This window comes from Saccopteryx leptura, chromosome 6 (genome assembly GCF_036850995.1).
Source record: "Saccopteryx leptura isolate mSacLep1 chromosome 6, mSacLep1_pri_phased_curated, whole genome shotgun sequence".
Lineage (NCBI taxonomy): Eukaryota > Metazoa > Chordata > Mammalia > Chiroptera > Emballonuridae > Saccopteryx > Saccopteryx leptura.
The window spans coordinates 8,263,469-8,270,997 of record NC_089508.1 but is presented as its reverse complement, the minus strand read 5'-3'; positions in this window follow the sequence as shown (position 1 = coordinate 8,270,997).

Here is a 7,529-nt window from a genome sequence, read left to right as displayed (position 1 = left end):
TAAAAAAAAAAAAAACCCAAGTCTTTACAAAGACTTATTTGTCAAAAAAGACCCAAACGGCCTTCCGTACTTGTGTGTGTGTGTGTGTTTGTGTGTGTGTGTGTGTGTGTGTGCGCGCGCGCCCGTCTGTGCTCGCGAGGCTGCGATATTAAGCAGCTAACAACAATCTGAGAATTAAGTTACCACAATTAGGAATTAGAAGCAGGTGGCATAATAATGGTGCTTTTTTCATTTCATTTATTAGCAAAAAGAGAGAGCGAGGAGCTTCATTTATTTTCATCAGCGCCTCAGTAAAAGCATAGCAATTTGCAACACAAAAATCATTTCAAGTACCTCAGCCTCGCAAACCTCGTTTTCTTTTTTTTTGCTTTAAAAGCCTTTTAAAGTTCAACCCCTCCCCGACCCCCCCAGCCTCCATTCTGAAAACGTGTGTGTCTGTGTGTCTTCTGTGGAATGGCGAATGCTGGTGAGATCCCGCTGCTTCTCCGAAATAGTTTTGGGGTGCTGTTTGGAGCCGAAGGCTGGAGGGGCGGGGGCTCTGGGTCACGTGGCATCTTCAACCCTGTCCTTTCTACCTGTCATTCACTTTTACACGGGCTTGTCTGGGCCTTGCAAGGATTCAATTCAGGTGCAAACCTCTCCCCCAAATAAAGTGCGCTACATCCTTTTGCAGGGTATAAGGCACCCCCTGGCGAGAGCTGTCCCCGCGGTCCTTCCTCCACGCCCCCCGCTGCGGGGCGGCACCCCGCACCCCGCACCCGGCATCCTGCAGGTCCGGTGGCCGCGTTTCCCCGGGGCTGCTCCTCACGGGCGGGCGCAGCGCTGCGACCCTTGTGTGCCCTCTAGCGTCGACATCTGGGATCGCCCCCGCCAGCGTCACCGGCCCCGAGAGGATGCGGAGGTTCACGGGGGCGCCGCGTGAGGCGTTGCCCAGGCGCCTGCGGTTTCACGAGTCCCCTCCAAGCTGGGGGCGCGGGAGAGGGGGGCGATTGTTGCAAACTTTGGAGAACCTCTTCGTTATCTGGGGCCACTCGCTCGCGTCGTCTAACACCTAACATTTTCTGGGGACAGGCGGGTGGGTAGGCCCCAGGCTCAGCCCGCCGCCCGCTTTCGTTCCAGCCCGCCGCCTGCGTTCGTTCAGAACGGCGGAGGTCGCAGCGCGCCCGGTGGTTCCCGGCTCAGCGTCGCCGTCCTCTCCCAGTCCCCACCCAGCCCTTCTCTTTCTCGCTTATTCTCCTTCTTCGAGGGCCCGGGTCGCTGCGCCCCCTAACTCTCCGTCTGCATCTCTCCGTTGCCCCTTTTCTTCCATTTCGCTCATTTTAGCGCCGCGAATCCTCCTCGGCATTCTGGTCTCTCCCGAGGCCCGTCTAGCAACCTCCTGCCGGCTCCCGGCCCCTCGCTTCCAACACTTTCCTCAGTTTCTCTTCCTTGGCTCCCTTTCTTCTTTTTCTCTGCTTGGGCCTCGCCGTTTCTTCACTCTGTCTCAATTTCTGTTTCTCAACCACCAACTTTGTATCTTCTTGCCCCGGTCCCACGCGCTCCCCTGCTCCCCAGGGAATTTCACAGTGAATGGAGTCCCCCGCCCCGGTTTAATGGTTTCTAAGGCACACGTGGGTCTTCATCCACCACGTTCCAATCCCTTGGTCCAAACCTGGGAGGTGAGCTGCGGGTCCGCGGGGTCGAGGTGCCCCCTGCAGCCCACCAGGGCAGGGCTGTTGGTTTAGTTGGTTTTGTTTAGTGGTTTGCTTTAAAACACACACACACACACACACACACACACACACACACACACACACACGCACGCAAATAGGAATTCTTCTGGAATGCGGAGTCCCCGTTCCACAAGTGGCAGTAAGTGTGGAAATGTGGTTGGAACACCGTTTGCAGGGGGCCCACGAGCCAGTTGGCAGGCTCTCCAAGTTTGGCTTTTCAGGAACACCGCCTCCTCCTGGAGCTTTGGCAGCTTCTGAACCCGGCACACCTTTCTTTAAAAGATGGGTCCCGTTGCAGACGCCATGAAACTTTCAACGGTTAATGGGATTTGAGAAAAGGATCAACCACCCAAATAATAGAGGAATTCAGATCAAAACAATGTGTTCGTACATTCGTCTATGAAGTGAGCCGAGACAAGTGTAATGAAACGTGAGGCTGGTGAGAAAGGAGAGGCGGAGGGACCTGGGCAGAGCTTTGGGGAACTATAAATTGATACAACCCCTTTGGAAAGAAATTTGGCAAACTGTACCAAGAACCTTTAAAATGCTCATACCTTTTGATCCAGTAATTCCACTTCTGGGAAGGTAGCCCAGAGAAATAATCTGAAGTGTGGAGAGAATTTTATGCCCAGAGACCTAAATGGAGCTGCCATTTATGAAAGGAAAATTGGAAATCACCTGAATGTCCAACAAAAGTGGACTTGTTTAAGTAAACTGTGGTCTATCCACCGCCTGAAGTTGACAATGGCCTGGGAGATAAAGGCGATCAAATGTCAAGACAGAAGCAGGAGACAGTGCTGAATCGCAGCGTGATCACAGCAACACTCAGTGAAGGAAGACTCACACATCGAGAGCATTCACAGTGCGTAGCTCCGTACGGGAACCAGGGTGATATATTTTTTCCTTATTCTCGTACTTCTTGTTTGCCTTCTAGCTTTCTGGACGGCACATGCATTTTCTTTCCCTTTAGAGTAGAATAAAAACAGTTGCCTCTTTCGGAAGTGGTTGTGACAGTGACATGGGACCCAGGAAGAAAGGTGACGGTGATTGGAGGGAAGGAAACTAGGTCCTAGGGTGAACAGGGCTGTGAACTGGAGGGAAGTGGTTGAGAGCTCCGATTCTAAGATGAGGTAGGGGTGAGGGTCAGAGAGGGCTTGGCAGAGGACCTGGGTTCAAACCCTGCCTCCAATCCTGACCTGGGGCAGTGCTGGGCTGCATGGATGCTCAGTGACCTCACCTGTTAACCGTGGGCTAGGTTTCTTCAACTGCTGACCCGACCTCTGTGTGTGCACCTTAGGTTCTCTGTGGCCATTACCACCCGCCTTTAGTCTGATGACACTGGAGGAGGATGAACAGCACTCTCTCTCTCTGGAGAGAACGCTACTCCCCAGTTGGGTTGTGAACCAAAACCAGACCCTCCTGTTGTCCGCATCTGGGCATTCCCTCCTCAGTAGCATCAGCTCTGGGCTCCACGTGCCACAAACAGCAATGTATCTGGACAGGTGTTTCCCAAAGTGTGCTGAGTGGAACGCCATCCTGGAGATGGTCTGTGAGAGGCAGGCTGTAAGCTGACGAAATCCTTACAGCCTAGGGCTTAGTTTAAGACTAAGCTCTTCTCCAGCCTTCTAATACTAAGATCTTCCACACACCTTTCTAATACTAAGATCTTCTCAACACCCTTCTCAAAACTGAGCTTTTCCCCATACCCTTGACTGTTGCATGATGGGGGGTGGTGCACTCTTATGAGGAATCCCATTTATGCCTCAGATTAGTGGCTTTGTATCAGAGACTGCCTTATTTGTATATTGGCACAAAGGCTTTAATTGTCTACGCTATATAATAAAGCAAGACTGGGGGCTCTCTCTCTCTCTCTGATCTTGCCATCAGCATTGCAGAAGCCTCCAGATCCCATCCTCTTTTCTTGGTGAATCTATTTTCTTAATTCCGTGCTGTTCTCCCTCAGGACCTGGAATTACTAGCTGTGCTGGTTTGCAGCAATGGTCCAAAATGCTCTGTGTGTCCATTGAGGGCTGAGAATTCCTCAGAAACAGGGAGCTGCCTTCTCTAGCAGGGTTCTCATCAGGAACAAGGTTCGACATACCTTGACTTTTCTTCTTTCGTTGACTCCATCCATCCTTCTTTCAAGGCTGATCCTTGAAAAAGTTTGCAGTGGAGGAAATTTATTTGGATGACCCTTCATCTCCTGTCTCAGAATTTCCCTTCTCTTGCTGGAAATGCACGTTCTCTCTCCTTCCAAACCCATGGTGCTATCTAATAGGACATTCTATGACGCTGCAAACATCCTATAATAAATGCTGCCTGACACAGTAGCCACTAGCCACATGTAACTGTCGAGCACTTAAAATGTGTCTAGTGCCACAGAGCAACTACGTTTTTAGTTTAACTTAATTTTAATTAATTTAAATTTAAATCCAAGAGCCACGTATGGCAAGTGACTGCAGGAGGGACAGTGTGGCTCTACAGAACCTGTCCTCAGTTCTGCCTCTGGTCTGGCTCAAACTCAGGTCCATCTTTCATGTCCAAATGTTAACAGCCCTTCGGGTCTCAATCTAGACGTCCCTTCCCTGGGGTCCCTTTCACTGGCCTGTACCAGCTCACAGAGCACTCGTGTGTGTGTGTGTGTGTGTGTGTGTGTGTGTGTGTGTGTGTGTGTGTATCTCTTTCTAATTCTGCAGTGACTTCACTGGGTAGCTTGAAATCAGCTGTTGTGGGAGTCTTTACACCAAGGATATGAGCATACACTACAAATCAGCTTTGTTTTCCCCAGAGAGCCAGTTAAATATTTCTTAGCATATCCTTGTGCAACAGGGCCACAACTTGCATGCCCCTAAAAGCGACGACCCCTTTAAATTTTGCTCACTAGGTGCCTCAGTTGTCTCATCCTAGCCCTGACTCTGCTGAGTAATTCCCAGGGGCTTCCCAACATCAGATCGGGCCCATCGATGTCTGTCACTGGCCTCTCACACTGCATCTTTTTCTCTTTCTCCTTTGTTAGATTTAGAGTTCCTTAAGATAGGAGTGCCTTTGTCCTGCTAGATGCTGAATCCTCAGAGCCTAGCAGATAGCAGGCATCCAGTGAGTACTTGATGAATAAATAAATGGAAAGGCTTAGTGGAAAGAACTTGGGACCGGGAGTCCTGTATCTGGGGCCCTGAGTTTGAGTTTTGGCCTGGCTCTCACGAGTCATGTGACACTAATGTTCCCTCTCTGAGTCAGTGTCCTTGTGATTTATAGGGACATGTAATCTCTTTCCTGTCCACCTTGTGGGGATATTGTGAGGCTCAAGGAAAATGTGGAAATGCTTTGAGAAGCCGTGCAAATAAACAGATTGTTTTGAAAGCCCAGGGACATTTTGAATTCTCTTCTGTCCTTTGCCTTCTTAGGTCTGGGCATCAGGGGTCTGATTTGAATGTAGTGAGACCAGCAGAGCAACCAGCGGACCTGACACTGGCCTTGGAGGAGAGATTGCAAGTCACTTTCTCTCCCCCTGCAGGGACATGCCCCCGGGCTGGGACTGGAGTCTCTCCTGGTAACCGCTCAGCTCTTGGGTGAGACATTGTTTCTTTCTGATATTTTTTTTTTTTTTGGGGGGGGGAGATTCCTTTTAAAGCCCACAAATATTTGCCAGTTCTTTCTCTCTTTAAGAAATGTTTTTCTCCAATCTGTGATGCTAAAGACTGTCGTGGGCATTGCAGCTTCCGTGGCCCATGAACGGTGACTGCATGCCAGGCTGCGCTGCCCCAAAGGGGTTAATTGCATCTGAGCATTGGAAAGTGATTATCTAATTAAACCTTGAGATGGAACGGTAAAAACACTGGGTGGCAGACTGTCTGTAGGAGGGTCCCCTGAGGTGCTCCGCAGTGACTGCTAATCATCGTCCCCACCCAGGCTGTGCCTGTTTGCAGTGGAGCCCAGGCTCGGACCTGGCTCTTGGAGCTCGGGGTCCGCTCGGAGGCTCGTCGGGGTTCCCCTGCGTGCTCGGCGCCCTGTCTGGACTCTGCAGTCGGGCCTGGGCGTCTTGACAGACCTGCATTGCTGGTCTTCAGCTCCCGTTTCCATTTAAAATCAGAAGGTTATTTAAGTGCTTAGAACCATGAAATCAAAAGAAATGGGAAGGGCTGGGCATTATTCTGGATATTTGTGAATCTTACCCAGGAAATTTGGTTTTTCAAGACCTAGGATGCCACCCACCTGGAAAGTGCACCTGTCGTGTTTAAAGCTGTCGGGTTTATTCAGTCCTTCCAAGCAAGGCCCCCCGGGAGGCACTCCGGTGGGCACAGCCTGAGTTTGCAACACGGGCCCTGGAGCAGCCGGTGGGCGGGGACAGGCCAGATGTGCGGCCCTAATTGTAGCTCTTGGTCACTCAGATAACGATCCCATTTGCTCCTCACTCCCCCCTTATGGTGTGCTTACCTGCACCTTTGCCTCTTCTCAGATGTGGAAACTGAGGCTCCGGCCCCCTGGCATTGGGGACCCGCATCTTTGTACCTGCTGCTCCATGGAGACCTTGAGAGGGAGGAGTTGGTTTCCACGGGGTGCAGGGGGAGTTGAGAAAGAACGTATCATACAGGAGATGGCGTATGAGTACGATTTTCACAGATGGGGCTCGACTCGTAAGAGAAGGCGCAGGAGAAAAGCCACTGGGCATCGAGGTTGGGGACCAGCAAGTTGGCAGGAGTGACTTGAGACACCGGGCTTTGTTTTTATTTTTGAACGATCCCTTCGTGCAGCAGTAAACATTTATTGAGCACCTATCCTGTGCCAGACCCTGGGGGTGTAGAGACAGACAAGACAAACAGGAAAGCTGGCGGTGCCATGCACAAGCCAAGCCAAGACAAGCCACGCTCAGATCCGAGTTTTCGGACAATCACTGAGGGGACAGTTCGGAGGAGGGGTTGGGGGTGGACGGGGTTAGGAGACCTTCGAGGAGGCTTCTGTCGAAGGCTCAGGGAGAGATGAGGAAGAGCTGGCGTGGGACCAGAGCAGCGAGGACAGGGGGACAGATTTAAAAGCACTTACACTGAAATTCCAGAATTATTTCTGTGTGTTCTTCGGTCTGGCACATGAAGGCACTGTCGTTACAGGCCTACCTCCGAGACATCGTGGGTTCGGTTCCACGGCGATGAAGCAACATCACAATAAAGTGCGCCTTCATCTTTTGGCTGGTGGAGGATTGCCTTCAATTTGCAACAAAAAAGCTACATCTACGGAGGGCAGTAAAACGAGGCGTGCCTGTATTTCAACTCCCCCTTAGAGTTGTCTTTGCGGAACAACACTTTAATATTTTGCCCTCAGCAAAGGTTACAGAATGATATAAGTAGAGCCACTCAAGGAACATCACTGCATGCTTTAAATAAAATGAGTATTGGGGACATAATTCATTATACTGCTCAATGCCACTTATGCTAATGTCCCTATGACAAATGCATTTAGGGCGCCGGGCCAAAAAAAATCGGGTCTCCTGACATACAGGCTGGAGTCTACCTCTGGACGATGAAAACCTGCGGTCGGCCACCCTGCCTCCCGGGCTCCAGCTGCTGGGAAGCGCGGAGGAAAGTTTGGGGCTTCATTTCTGTAGCATTATCCAGAATATTGTATCCCCGCCCCTGCTTGATTTAATTGCATCCTATTTTTATTGTAAGCTGGGTTTTGCTTTTTTGTTTTTGGTTTTTTTTTTTTAAATGGAGGTGGGGAGAAAGTCCAGTGATTAAGTCAATCAATAAAAAGCGGCTAATAGCTCCTGGCAGCGTTAATGGAGTTTGCATGTGTCTCCTGAACACCACTTCCCAAACTCTG